Here is a 15,209-nt window from a genome sequence, read left to right as displayed (position 1 = left end):
GACGCATTAAATAAACATCTATGTCTATTTAATGCTTCTAATTAGAATATTGTGTCAGACTTGTGTTGACATGTATGCACAAACAGGCCAATACCTTGGCAGCTCAAAGTGCCGGGAGCAGAACAGTCCAAGGCATTTGCATGGACAAATGTTCCTCGAGATTTGTGTTTCCTGCGTTTACAGTGGAAGTGAAGTTCCTTCAGAAAAAAACAAGTACAGTATTAAGCAGCAAAGTGCTTTTATTTCTTCCCTTCAAATGTTGTTTTCAGCAGCACGGGTTTGTTTGTTTGTATGGAACATCTCGTCGAAATATCAGCCAAGAGTGTTTTGGTGCTTTTAATGGGTTTGTATTAGAATGGTTGCCTTCTGAATACAGTGGAATGACAAGTGATTATGCCCAAATGTTACTTGAGGCATTGTGTGAACATTGATTACAGATTTGCTAATTATTATTCCAAATATAATTCATTTTAATAGAAAATGTTGCATTGCCAGACAACCAAATTCACGTTTGACTATTGTCATTGATGGCATTGTGGTTGGGCTTGCTCCCACTTTATGTTTATGTTCATGAGTAAAATATACAGAATCGGCAGCCTGATTTTCCCCCCTCACTGAGGCTTGAGTAGCACTTCGTGCTCATTTTCTCCACCGGAGACTGTCTGCAGAAATATTGAATGATGCTGGGCCCACTTTTCAGTATTAAATTAGTTTAAAACAAGTCTAGTGTAGGTCAAATAGCCAACAAAATATACAGCCTGCAATTCAGCTTTTTGTTGTGACAACAGTTTGTTCAAAGAATTAAAAGAATTATTGCAACATCTTGTAGAATTTCAACATTTTCTCAAAATAAGCTTGTTTTTCTCTGACTCAAGTTGACCTAACTGCTACTTTCTAATGTTCTGATGCAGCCAGCTTGAACTGTATTTTAGCTAGCTACAAGTTTACATGTTTTAAGAAATTTTGCCAAGTCAAAATTTCCTGTTTTATCAACATTTATTTGCTTAAATTAAATGAATCATGATGGCAAACCCCAATGATTTGTCATGAAACATGAATCTTGAGATTTTTTCTTGAGAAACCGGAGAATTTCATTCATTAATAAAAACCCGTCCTGACGCCCGGAAAGGATGTAATAAAGTGGACATGTCCCTGTAAAACAGTCTAATTCCTTGCAAAATCAAGCTAGCAATAGCAATGTCAAACATCGTGGAAAGTCAAACCATCCACAAAGCCAGTATTTCCTTTTGTAGCATTCTTTGTGCAAAGTACGACTAATTCTCTATCCCTTACTTTGCTGAAGATCCGGTAGCAAAGGCGTTGGTCTCCCAGTCTTCAAAAGATGACGTTTTTCCTCAAAAGAAAGGCGTGAAAATAGTTTTATATTTTCCAGAGTGGCGTCAACTTACCGGCATACTGTGCACTAAGTGCGTTTTGAATTCACAAATGCACAGTGCGAACGTATGTTGGCATAGGAATAATACTGCTACGTAAAAAAGCTGCGTAGCAATCTGCCTATTTGCGTAAAGGACTTTTCTACTGGGAAACTGACTACGCATGCGCCAACCCACGTCACTACTCACAAAGGGCTGCTGGAGGCATCGGAGGCGTGTGCCTTCAGCAGCAGAATTTTGCAGCATTTTTGCCTGCAGGCCAGAAGAAGTCATGAGTCCTTTTTAATTGAGCTATGAAAATTGTGAAAATAGTGCAGGCTATGTGAAATGCAAAAATAATTTAAATCAATCGAAGAAGCTAACTCACTTTTGTTTCATTTCAGCCTTGGCAGGCACTGCCTACCTTGCCTGCCCTGACCGCACGTCACTGGTCCCGCCCCGGTTCGGATCGGCGGAAATCAGCGGGAGCGGTACAAGCTGTATTCTCCGGGGTTTGTGAAGTCACAAATACCGCGAGAATTCATCTTGCGAGAGCAAGGTTAGAGGAATTTACCACATCCCTTTCAAATTCAGAGAGGGTATGACAGATGGACATTTATTGCTGCTTGTCTCTGTTCCGTGGCCTGTGCCACACCATTGAAAATTGTAATCATAATTACTTTTTTGTGTTATCCTGCCAAATAACAAAATCGTTAAGGAATTCAGTCAAACGTGTCAGAGGTGTTTACGTATAAAGGCTTGTTCAGTATTATGCAGGTACGCACAGTTAGTCAGTCACAATTTCACTATGAATGCAAAACTGACTTGGGACCCAAAGCATATATTAGTTTAATGCACCTGCTAGTGTATGCAATTTATGCTATTTGAAAGAAGACCTCCAAAAGCTGCCAGTGTGCGGTATTCATCAGCGCGCTGCAGCCCGTAGGCCGTGGCGCAGGCGAGCGCCAGGACAATGCATTAATGAAACTTTAATGACTCAACTTGGGCAAAAATAACCAATCCATCCTGGACTGGTGTGCAGGTCCATTAACGTTGGCGCGGCACGCTGCGACAAACAAGTGCCCTTGCCACACCCCCTGCTAGCGCAGCCACCATCCAGGGCAGGGGCCCATGCAGGTAAATGGCTTGGCAGCATGTGGGAGGATGCATCTCCATCTGGCTGACCTCTGCGTGCTGGCTGTGGAGAGAGCATCAACAAATGATTTACACACGAAATAGAGTGCTCACTACATGAAGGATTTGTTCATGATGCGCACGAAAATGCAATGCGATTGCACATTATCGATTTAATTGAGACGTCCATCCATTTTCGAGACCGCTTATCTTTATTAGAGTCGCGGGTGAGTTGGAACCTCTCCCAGCTCACTTTGGGGGTGGGTGGAAGGGTACACCCTGGACTGCTTGCCAGCCAATTGCAGGGACACAAACAACTATTCACATTCACACCTAAGGACAATTTAGGGTCTCCATTGAACTTAACATGCAAGTTTTCTTCAATATGGAAGAAAGGTGGAGTACCGGAAGAAAACCCATATGAGGCTGGAACCTGGATTTGAACAGCAAATTCCTTTTCTTTTCTTTTTTTTTTTTAAATGTGTCAAATCACAATGCAAGTTGTGTCAAATCATATTTCATGTCACTATCTGACCTCTGACTTTTAAAAAAGGGGGGAAAAAGCATCATGCTGGAGTTACCAAACATTGCGTCCAACAATACCACTAACACTAACATCAACATCTCCAAATCTGCAATTGATAATATTATTATGCTAAAAAATGGTTAATTTCTTAAAATATAATTGATTAAAATGGTAGAATACATGAGCTGAGCGTCAGCCATCTACATCAAAGTTTGAGCTCATGCTGACCCACTGGCCACAAAAAAATAAAATAAAATAAATAAATACTTTAGCACTTATCATCTTCCCCAAATCTTTTTCAAAGGTCTTAGAGCCATGAGTGATGATATTCCTGCCATGTAATAGGTAGAAAGGAATCGGCAGGCACAATTAACTTTGTGCGTTGAAGCATTACAGCTTTGAATGTTTTAACAAAAAAAGGCTTGTTCAAATCTATCTAACTATTTTCGCTCGTTTTTGTCAAAAAAAACAACAACATTTACTCAAATGTCAATCTCTAGGCAACATAATGCTGCACGCCTCCTACAGAGTGAGGAAAGAGGCTAGTTTTACAACACTTCTGAGACAGTTGAGCATTCCAAAACTCTAATAGATTTTTTTTCTCAAGCTATTTTCCACACTTTAAATCGGTTACGAATGTGTGAAAAATAATAGATGATGCAGGGACATACCAATTGTACCTAATTGTGAAAAAAACTGAAATTGACCATATTTGGAAAATACGTTTTCCACCTGAAAATAAAGATATGGAGCAGGTCTCAACACACATTCCACACAAGGAGTGACAGCAAGATAGAAAAACTCCCTTCATATCATAGACAAGATTATTTATTTGATTTTCTTTTCTTTTTTTTTCTGAGATTAAATGCTTTTTTTCCCCAGCCTTTTTTAAAGGAAAAAACTTTTGGTGACACGTTGAGCCTCACACAAGAGGAATCCCTACTGGAACTTGCCTCTTGAAGTGGCCACTATATTAAAACAAAGCAAAAAAAAAAAAAAAGTGACAAATGTTTTCAGTGACAGCGACCTTTGGGATCTGTCTCTTTGAGTGTCAGCCAAGAGGTCAGCGCTGTCGCCATCCGTCTGAATGAATGCAGCGGCTCTGATCTTGATTTGGCTTTTATTTAATTACAAGTATATGAATGCATGTCTTGCTCTGGCGTAATGCTGTTATTCTACATCATGGAAAGTGTAATTGAGACAACACGGGGCATTACGAGCTGAGTGATGCGTCTGTGCACAATGCGCTGCTCCCTGTTTCTTAATTAGAAGCCGAGATCACCGTGTCATTTCTACAATCACACTTGCATGTTTCCTTTGCATGTTGGCCATCAGGGAGGGGTGGAGCATGACCGAGGAAAGCCAAAGTTAGTCAATACGAGCAGTCTCAAACATCCAAATACATCATGAGAAACAACAGAGGAAGAGAAATGAAAGCGCTTAACCTGGTAATTTCCCTTCATTGGAGGAAGCTGTAATTGCTTTAAGCATTAATCTGATTTCAGAACGAATACAAAATTTCCCGCTGAAGTATGAAAAGAGTTTTTGTGGCCAGTTAATATGTTTGTGCCACTGGGAACATGTTATTGTGATCCCAGCGGTGAGAGTGACCAAGCGTGCATTTAGTAGTCCTGCTGCTGTGCATTGTGGGAAATTAGTCTGAGGTTGCTTTTTTGTGATGTGGCTGATTAAATGATTATGAAATGCAAAAACATCCCAACGTTCAAGTGACACACAAGAAGGCTCACCAGAGTACAATCCGGTCCGTAACCATTAACTCATTTGCTCCCAATAACGTGTAAATATGTTGTTTTTTTTATGTTCTAAGTCTTCCAAAGACGTATTTATACGTTTTTTTTTGTTTTTGTTTATGCTAGAGCATACATAAGGCTTTGTTGCAGCCTCTCAACTGCAAAGAACGGTTGAAGAAATGGTAGTTATTACACAAACGGCCAGCAGGTGGCAGCAGAGCTAAGGAGATCAACCAGGGCCATCTAGATAAAAAGCTAAATTAATTTTTTTAATTTAATTTTAAATAGATTTGTGAAAACTGATGAAACTTAGCTCTCTTCTAATGCTAATTGCTGCAAAACGGAAACAGATAGAAACATACTTTTTTTTTCCTGATAAAAGAAGAGACTTTAATCTTTCTTTTGATAGATTCAGTGTTGTTATAGCAATAGAGCACAATATTCTGTGGGCCTTGCAAAATCAGTCAAAATCCAGTAAAACAGCTGAGAGCGAACGGGATTGCTTCTGTGAAAATGGCTGGGAGTCAATGAGTTAAAAACACACTGCCTGGTTACACGTAAATGAGCTGCATGTGAATGTAATATTTAGGAGATTCGATTGAGCCTGCTGACCACCTCAAATTGTCTCCAGCACGCTTATGAATCATTGCTTTCCACTTAATTAACCAGTGGCTAACACTGCTCTGTAAAGTGGCTCAAATGAGGCTGATGGTGACGTGCTGCAGGATGGGAAGCTAGCAGCGGATGTCACCTCACCTTGGCTTTCTGAGGGGATGACGGGAGTTGAAGGGGGAGAAAAATCATAGCAATGGACAACAGTGTTGTCATCTTCACCTTGTGCGCTCGACACTTGCCAGCATCAGGTCATTAAATTCACATTAGGCCTCTCTGAGGGACCGCGAGATGCTGTTAGCGCAACGGAAGCTTTGTGGCAGTGCAAAGAATCACAACTTTGCTGTGCCACATAAAAGCCACCGTGTCGCACTTTGCGTTCGGACATCGAGTCATTACCCGGTTCTTTTTTCCCTCCTTCTTGATGTCGATAATGGCGACCGGGATGCGGGAGTGACAGGCTGCTCCATTTGTCCATTCCCTGGAGGGTGAGTCAAAGTTGTAGATCACTGCCACCACCATGGCATTAACTCCACGTCTCTCCAGTTGATGCTGTGAATCATTTATAGACAGAAACCTGTGATGGCTGTTTGAGATGTCACATCACGTTAGACCTGCGTCCGCCAGCGATTCAGGGCGGTAAAAGGTAGCCGGTGCAGGGATGGAAACTAACAGTACAGATTGCATGGAAGTGAAGATGAGTTGGCAATGGTGACCTTTGTTGTGTTTATCTGACCATGTCTGACATTGGCCACCCTGTTAGCTCGCATATTGTTGTTTATGAACAGAAGCGCGCTTTGGACGGGGTGGAGGGGTTTATTGGTTGCTGTTGGACGGACAGCTGCTGCGTTTGGCTGTTGACCAGAGGCCTAATAACAGCATGAGAGGGACATTACCTGGGAGCAGCTGCCATCCAGCCGCGTGATGCCACGTCCCGCATTAACCGTTCAGTGAGCCACTAACAATAATTTGAGCCCTCGGTGATTTTACTGCGGCCAGAGAGCTGCCGAGCATCTCACTTTTCAGCCACTTTTCTTTTCCAGCACGTTTTGGTGTTTAGCGCTCAATGTATTGCTTTATCCCTTCTCATCTTTGCACATTGCGGCGGCTTGTCTAACTCCGCCCCCCCCCCCCCCCCCCCCCCCCCCCCCCCGCCTTCAGTCGCATCCCGAGAGTGAGACAGCTGTGAAAACAGTGTGGAATCTGTTCAAGAGAAAATGGCTCGCTGTTCTATCTTCAAATTTTAACCAGATTTTCCAGGGATATTAGAGGAAACAAAAGATGTGGCGTCACAGCGCCGTTCAAAGCTCCTTGTGATAACTTTGATGCAAGCGTCACTGTGAATAGAAAGCGGATGGGGGATGGCAGCATGTGTTTTGGAGGACTTCTGTACATTTAAAGTGAGGTGACAATTGGTCCATAAATTTGCATCTGTTATGCCTGACTTTAACATAAAACGCTAAGCACAGCCTCTTAAGATGTGAAATAAATATACGCTCCTCCTGGTGCTTAAGTGGGAGCAAAGTTTCAACTTTTAGTTCCAAGAGTTTCGACGATTTTCTGACCATTTCTGTTCTGCTTGTTTCACATGAAGTCCAAAATATGAATCAACTGTCATAATGGTAAAGATTTGTAACTAAAGTAATACAGTGTTCCCTCGTTTTCCGCTGGAGTTAGGTTCCAAAAAATACCCGCAATAAAGGAAATCCGCAAAGTAGTTAGCTTTATGTTTTACAACTCTTATAAATGTTTTAAGGCTCTAAAATCCCCGACCACACAATTTATACACTTTTCTCATTGAGGCATTTATATGTTCTCACATTTCTCTCTTGTTCAAACTTTGACAATGTTCAAACCTTCATAAATTTTAGAAAATGGGTATATTACTGTAAAAAAATATGCAAAACTGCACTTAAAAAAAAATCCGCGATACAGCGAGACCGCGAAAAGTGAACCGCGTTATAGCGAGGGAAGACTGTACACAAGATATAAAATACAGCGGCAAGAAAAAGATTTGCATAAATCAATAAATCAATTTAGATTATTCTTAGAAAAAAATGCTACATTTTGAAAATATTATCCAGTTAAACTCATGGTCTGAACATAAACAAGCAAAGTTAAAGGTCTAATTCAAATGAACAAGTGTGAGTCTTGTTTTATCATCCAAAATATTTATTTAAAACATCCAATCAGGTAAACAATGTAATGAAGTCAACAAATGTTGCAAAACCGCCAGCTAGCCACAATAAGAATCTGAATCTTAATCAGCAGGAAGCAAAAAATGTCCCAAATATTGTGCTCCTTTCTCTCCCATTGATGGGCATTGGGCTTGTTTTCAGAATATGTATAAAACACACTGTGGGAATAAGTCTGACTAATCTATCCCATCTAATATGTGACTTTATCTCCCTTTTTTTTTCGCTCATAAGTTGCAAATGGCTTCATTAAAAGAAAAGCACGGCCATAGGGAATGCATAAAACACGCTGCTGCATGCTTCCTAATATGGTATTTATGACCGAGGCTAAATGTAGAGTGAATTAAAGTTTAAAGGATTGCAGTCAGGTAGCCTCGCCAGCGTTTGCGAAGGAATATCCATTAACAAGATGAAAGAAGAGTTTGTGTGCCTGTATGTGCGGTATTCCCTCATGGCTGCTGGTGGCAAGTTGGTTATTATTATGCGACGGGCCGAGACACCTTGTCCCTGCACGTAAAGCTGCACGTACACATTTTTTGCATGGCAAGGAAATAATCAGCAAGTATGCTCTTACTGGACTCCACATACACACAATCGCATTTCCAACCAAAACCGTTAGCTCTTGTTGTCTTATGTAATACCAAGACTGATCTGTGACTGGCAGCATGGTGCCACAAGCCATCCAAATAAAAAGAAAAAAAGAAAAAAAGACGACAGAGTAGTAGAAGAAGAAATAGAACATGTCCGAACAACTCATGTTTATTGTCATCAATAACTTTGTGAACATGTTATACAAACATAAAACATAATTGATTGCCCTTCTATCTCACAATCCTAATTGTCCGTCATTCTATTTCATGTCACAATCACGAAGCATGTGGTTCAGCTGACTTTGTTGTTGAATGAAAATATACTTTTCTAATTTTACGATTGCTATCCTGATAATTAACTCAGCAGATTGGAGAGGAAAAAGCAAGTCATTGAAGATCATCTTTTCAACATCCGATAATTGGGCCATTGCTGATTTTGGCCTGAAATCGGTTATGTTTCTCCATCCATCCATCCATCCATCCATCCATCCATCCATTTTCTTAACCGTTTGCTCCTCACGAGTATTGCGGGGGTGCTGGAGCCTATCCCAGCTGGCTTCGGGCAGTAGGAGGGGTACACCCTTGAACTGGTTGCCAGCCAATTGCAGGGTTATGTTTCTCCCCTGCTTAAAATGCTATTTATTATTAGTCCAAACGCACAAAGACGAATAAGTGAAGACGTATATTAAACCAGAGACTCTTCACCTTCTAAATACTGCACATACTTTGTTTCCATCTGATCACTTGGTGCCTTTTTGCAAATATGCAAATGTGTTTGCCAGAACAGCCTGGTGCTGCTGTTACATTATTTATGAAGCAAAATCCTTTTGTTTATGTATCTGGAAGTTGTGTCAGGCTGATGCAGGGTGGGCCGACGTCGGGTCTAAAGGAACTGTTACCCTGCAAACATATTCATATATTCTTCTTTATATTAGTGTGTGTTTGCCTTACAGCCATCACTGACTCCAGTTCAAAGTTGACCCACTTTCAGTTTACACATATGATGCATGAAGAGGGCCAGTCAAAGTGCACAGCTGTATTGTTGATGCACTGGCTAACTAAATATGATCAAATTTGATTGCAGTGAAGGGTGGCAAGCTATCAAGCTTCGATTGACATATTTGACAAATTGAGGCTGCATCTCTTGTCTTCGTCTGTGATCCTCAGGTGAGGCTGTGAATGTCTGAATCAAGCGCAGAGGTAATGCATCTTGGATAACATTGCGATGCGCATGGCTGTAATGGCTTACATCCTTCCAAGTCCGTGCGCTTCTCCCATGAGGCTCGCCCACCTTTTTAGCGCACAGATGGGCGAGAAGGGTTCACTCGCTTCCATGTGACCTCTGTTGAATGTAAAAATTTGTGACACAAAGTGGCGCGGTTTCATATTTGTTTAGCAGTGACTGGTTCGTCGCAGCGGTATAATGGCACGGCTCCAGTAGTCAGATCACCGGAGGCGGTGCACCAGGGACAACCTGCGATCACCGTGCTGCTGATTTATGCATGAACCATGTGCTCGCTTTTGCGAGACAGAAGGAGAGGATGTTAACAGATGAGACATTCGGACAAGAAGACATCCTGGATTTGGTGATGCGGGGCAAATGGAGACAACAGGGCCCTTGACAAAGATATCACGTTGATGCACCGTTGCTACCAGCTACCTGTCTGCCGGAGCCATCTGTCATGCAGTGCGTTCATCTGAGTTTAAAACGACGACACAAATGCACAACAGTGTTGGAAGTAATGCACATAAATAAATAAATAGATCATGCTTGTATAATATAGACCCCATGACTTTTGATCTGCTTTTCTCCGTAACTTTGTGTTATTGCTTTCATCACCTTTGACATCTATCTATCTATCTATCTATCTATCTATCTATGGTAAATTTTATGGGCTTTTTCACCTACAAGGTCCTCAAAGTGCGATCGTTAACACCGTCTGCTGTCTCATTGACCAGCTGATGACACAGCATCAGGAGCAACTGGAGGTTCAGTATGTTGGTCACAAGGGCTGATGATCAAACCCAACAACCTTCAGGTTTGGAGAAGACTTCTCTACTACCTGAACCATGGCACCCATCTACCTATCTGTCTTTTAGGGGTGTAAGAGAAATCTGATTGAAGTGGAAAATATATCCATCCATCCATCCATCCATCCATCCATCCATCCATCCATCCATCCATCCATCCATTTTATTAACTGCTTGCTCCTCACAAGGGTCGCGGCGAGAAAAAAAAAAATAAAAAATAAAAAAATATATATATATATATATATATATATATATATATATATATATATATATATATATATATATATATATATATATATATATATATATATATATATATAGGGCGGCACGGTAGTCGAGTGGTTAGCACGTCCGCTTCCCAGTTCTGAGGTCTCCGGTTCGAGTCCAGGCTCGGACCTTCCTGGGTGGAGTTTGCATGTTCTCCCCGTGCCCGTGTGGGTCTTCTCCGGGTACTCCGGTCTCCTCCCACATTCCAAAGACATGCATGGCAGGTTAATTGGGCGCTCCGAATTGTCCCTAGGTGTGCGTGTGAGTGTGGATGGTTGTTCGTCTCTGTGTGCCCTGCGATTGGTTGGCAACCAGTCCAGGGTGTCCCCCGCCTACTGCCCAGAGCCAGCTGAGATAGGCGCCAGCAGCCCCCGCGACCCTTGTGAGGAATAAGCGGTCAAGAAAATGGATGGATGGATGGATATATATATATATGTATATATATATATATATATATATATATATATATATATATATATATATATATATATATATATATATATATATATATATATATTAAAAAAATGCAAGTGCACTAAATCAAACCGCTTTGATTCATTACACTTTGAAATATATCGACATACGTATCGAATCGTCTTTTATTGGAGAAATATATTACAAGGAAAATGTACGTTTACAGTCCTGACAAGTTCATTCTAATGTATGTAAAATGACAACAAAAATTTAACTGCATTATACCTTTTCAATATGATTAGCACCATATCGAATCAATTTGTAATCCCTCTGAATCGAATCGAACCGAATTGCTTCACTTTCACATCCTTGAATCATTTCGAGTCCCACGTATTGAAAACCATATCAAATGATCCCTACTCTCTCTCTCTCTCTCTCTCTCTCTCTCTCTCTCTCTCTCTCTCTCTCTCTCTCTCTCTCTCTCTCTTTAATGTATGTATGTGATTATGGTCCATATCAAAAGTGACTTGAGTTAATTTGTGAAAATGTGAACGGTAAATTCCACTTTTTTGGTTTACATTGTGCCTGTGGCACATGGCCAAAATCACATCCAGCAATGCACACCAGGGACCAACCTGAACACACGCTTGAATTTTTTCCACACTGCGCTCCCGTCAAAATGGCATTCGTGGCAGGCTAATGTTCCTCTCCGGCGTCACATATCTGACGGTGTAACCTGGCCCACCTATTCCACAGCAAATCTTGTAATGCCTCTCCTGGCGGGTTCATTCAAGCATGAGAGATCCCACTCGCTGTTTGTCTTGACAGCGCTCTCCTTAAGCACCTCGTGTATCCATATTTGATTGCGCCACCGGCTGCGTAGGTAAAGACAGGAATTTGTAGTGACAAGGGGAGGGCGTCGGCACAGCAGAGGCACCTCAGCAAAGAGACAACCTCCTCCTGTGGAGGCAGATGAGCCTTGTCAGACGGCAGTTGGTGCAGTAATTATAAATGGTGCATTGAATTTCCCAGGGATTCCAGGAGAATGGCATAATGGAGTGAGCACTAACAATTTATAAGCTTAGCTGAAGTAAAACGAGACAGGAACATGACTGAACTCCACACAAGGAGCTCACCGCAATGCCTGCACAGGTGCCACTTCCTTCTCATTGACGTCACAGTGCTAAACAGAGCGGCTGCAGAGATTGTTGGTTATGTCCTAAATTAGCAGTTTAGCAGCAGATTAGCGTGCTAATTACGGATGCACCTGCTTGCCTCACCACTGTTCTCGTAAATGAGTCACAATTACAACCTCACCAAACACTAACCCAAGCTGAAGCTCTGCATATTATATGCAGTCATTCCTTCCCACTCAATTAATACGCAATAATCACATTTTTTCCCCCCCAGAACATAGTGGCACATTTGGCTGCCATGTCTGCCTCACATTCAAAGGGTCTGGGTTTTGTTTTTGGCTCAGATTTTCTATATGACATTTGAAAACCTTACAAAAATGCTCATAGTAGTTCAACCAAAGACTCTAAATTATCCATAGGTGAGAATATAAGAGTAAATTATACCAATCAAAGATATAAACAAAGTCAGCTGGAATAGGCTGTAGAAAATGCATGGATGGGATAGAGACCCACATTTTTTTAAAATCTAACCTGTTTTGTTGGTTCAAAATCTGCTTTCACGCTGCTGACCAAAATTGGACATTAAAAATTACAGTTCTTAAATGTTTTTTTTATTTTTTATTTTTTTTGGTACATTTTCGGGTAAATAAAAACAGTATATTTTTCCATTGAATACAATATATTTTATTTTTTAAACAAAATGGAGAATACTTGGTACAGATTTTTTTTTTTTGCACCAGGCTAAGTTATAATAAATAAATAAATAAATAAATAAATAAATAAATAAATGTCCCATCTCTGGTGAACTATTTTTAGAACAGACCCATGGGCTACTCATGTTGTCTTTGGGGCTACCTAGTACCCGTTGGCACCATTTTTAAAATTATTATTTTTTTGGACAATGCACATTAATCAACACAGCAAAAAGGCATCTGTGTTCGTCGTGTCTTTGTTTTGTCAAGCTCCCTCCCTCCATAATTACGTAACTGCTCATTCCTCCCCTCTCCAAGAAGGAGAATACAATAATTGAAGGCAATAAACTTCATTGATGCAGCTCATTTACTCAACTCTGCAAGCAGCTGATCATATTGTGCCTTGCTTAGAAGTCCCCTTAAAAAAGAAGAGCTCATTACCGGTGACAGCCAGAATTTGCGGTTATTGAAACCTTGAATTTTAAAACCACGGTAAACCGTCAAACCGTGCCTAGTCTTCACTCTGTGTGTTCCTTCTCTTCTTACATTGACATCAATCCCCTCATGCATTGAGTCTGGTCATCTAAGCTGTCCTATTCCGTTTGCTGCCCTGCATGGATAGCAGTGTCGGTGTCATCGGGGGGCGTTTGCCGGCAATTAGAATTTGTTGTCCACGCTGAAAAACGTGTTTTCAGACAACAGGTGCACAAAGCTCTATAATAGAAAGGCCCAGTTGGTTCAACTGTCGTTTGACAGGCACTGAACCCAAAAATGCACAACCGAATGGAAGGACAGTTTGCATGTAGAAAAGTGTCTATGTTTGCACTCTTCAATTCTTGTAAAGCTTACCCATGAGTTTAATTTACCTTACAATGCCTGCTGTGACATTGCTGTTTATAGTTTGCTATGTGTTGTGTGTGTGCCTGAGAGAGAGAGAGAGAGAGAGAGAGAGAGAGAGAGAGAGAGAGAGAGAGAGAGAGAGAGAGAGAGAGAGAGAGAGAGAGAGAGAGAGAGAGAGAGAGAGAGAGAGAGAGAGATGTTTATGTGGATTAGTGCATTGTCAGAAAACGGATATATTTAAACATTTATTGAGTGGTAGTAAATACTACCCCCATTGACCTAATGCACCCTGGCTCAGACATACACTGAGACTGACTTCTAACTAGGGATGTAACGATATCCAAACATCACGATACGATATTATCACGATATGAAGGTCGCGATACGATAATTATCACAAAATTGTGGAGGCGTTGGTGATATTTAAAAAAGATCACAATATTGTAAAAAAAGAGCTCATACTAAAAAAAAAACGAGCATGCATTATGTCGATTGATTGATTGATTGATTGATTGATTGATTGATTGATTGACTGGATCGAGAACCAATCGTTAGGGATGTAACGATATCCAAACATCACGATAGGATATTATCACGATATGAAGGCCACAATACGACAATTATTATATTGTGGGGGCATTGGCGATATTTAAAGAAGATCACAATATTGTAAAAAAGAGAGCTCATACTAAAAAAAAAAAAGCACAATATTGTGCTTTTGTAAATAACAGCAATGCATATAAACCACCTACAATCTATAATAACAATACTGAGGCACTTACTTGCTAATGCAAGCACACATTGATCGCTTCACAAGCAAATTAGGTTCCCCTTCATCTGACAATTAGCATAGATTTTAAAAATAAAAGGCCAAAACATCCCTAATGAAAATTAAATTGCAATAATAAAGTAGCCACTAGAAGGTGCTAGAACTGCACAAATGGAAATCAACCTGACTTTTTTTTTTAACAGATGTGTTCCTTTTAAAGGGATACTTTACTTATTTAACCATTTTTGGAAGTCAAACATGAATATTTTGCCTCTAATAAATTTGATATTTTCATTATTTTTCACGTACAATTAGTACCTTTAAAAACAGATTTTCCAACTCGCTGTCGACTGAAAATGACATCACAAGGGCTCAGGTAACCAATCACAGCTCAGCTTGTGAATGTCACATGGCCAAACCGAGAAAACAGGTGAGCTGTGATTGGTTACCTGAGCCCTGGTGATGTCATTTTCAGTCGACAGCAAGTTGCAAAATGTGTTTTTAAAGGTACTATTTGCACGTGAAAAATAATGAAAGTATCAAATTAATTATAGACAAAATATTAACTTTTTATTGCTATAATTGGCTAAATAAGTGAAGTATCCCTTTAAATATTGTGAACATGACGAACATATTGTGGCAGTTTTAATATCACGATATCACAATATTGCCCTTACTGTGACATCCCTACTTCTAACTGACTTTCAGGTTCTTGAATGATTCTTATCATGAAGACTGCTCAAATATTGTGTTATAATCAGTACTATGTTTGATCAGATGCGCTTTGTTTAAAAGGCTTCAAATAAATGCCATACAGCGCTCATAAAATACCCATTCGATTTCCCCAACCTCTGACACATAGCGAAGGCTGGCAGTTAC

At 40.5% G+C, this 15,209-nt stretch overlaps 1 long non-coding RNA gene across 2 annotated transcripts in view; it reads left to right on the top strand.

Annotated features, from left to right (window-relative positions):
- The window catches only part of LOC144013837 (uncharacterized), a 110,115-nt gene extending 107,968 nt beyond the window's left edge, over positions 1–2,147 (top strand). For both annotated transcript variants that reach the window (XR_013282344.1, XR_013282343.1), the window contains one exon: positions 1,778–2,147. This is a non-coding gene — a long non-coding RNA (uncharacterized LOC144013837). The remainder of the gene's footprint in view (positions 1–1,777) is intronic.
- The last annotated feature ends 13,062 nt before the right edge of the window (positions 2,148–15,209 follow it).

Source organism: Festucalex cinctus, chromosome 2 (genome assembly GCF_051991245.1).
Source record: "Festucalex cinctus isolate MCC-2025b chromosome 2, RoL_Fcin_1.0, whole genome shotgun sequence".
Classification (NCBI taxonomy): Eukaryota; Metazoa; Chordata; class Actinopteri; order Syngnathiformes; family Syngnathidae; genus Festucalex; species Festucalex cinctus.
Note: the sequence above shows the minus strand (reverse complement) of the source record. Positions and strands in the feature narration are given on the sequence as shown.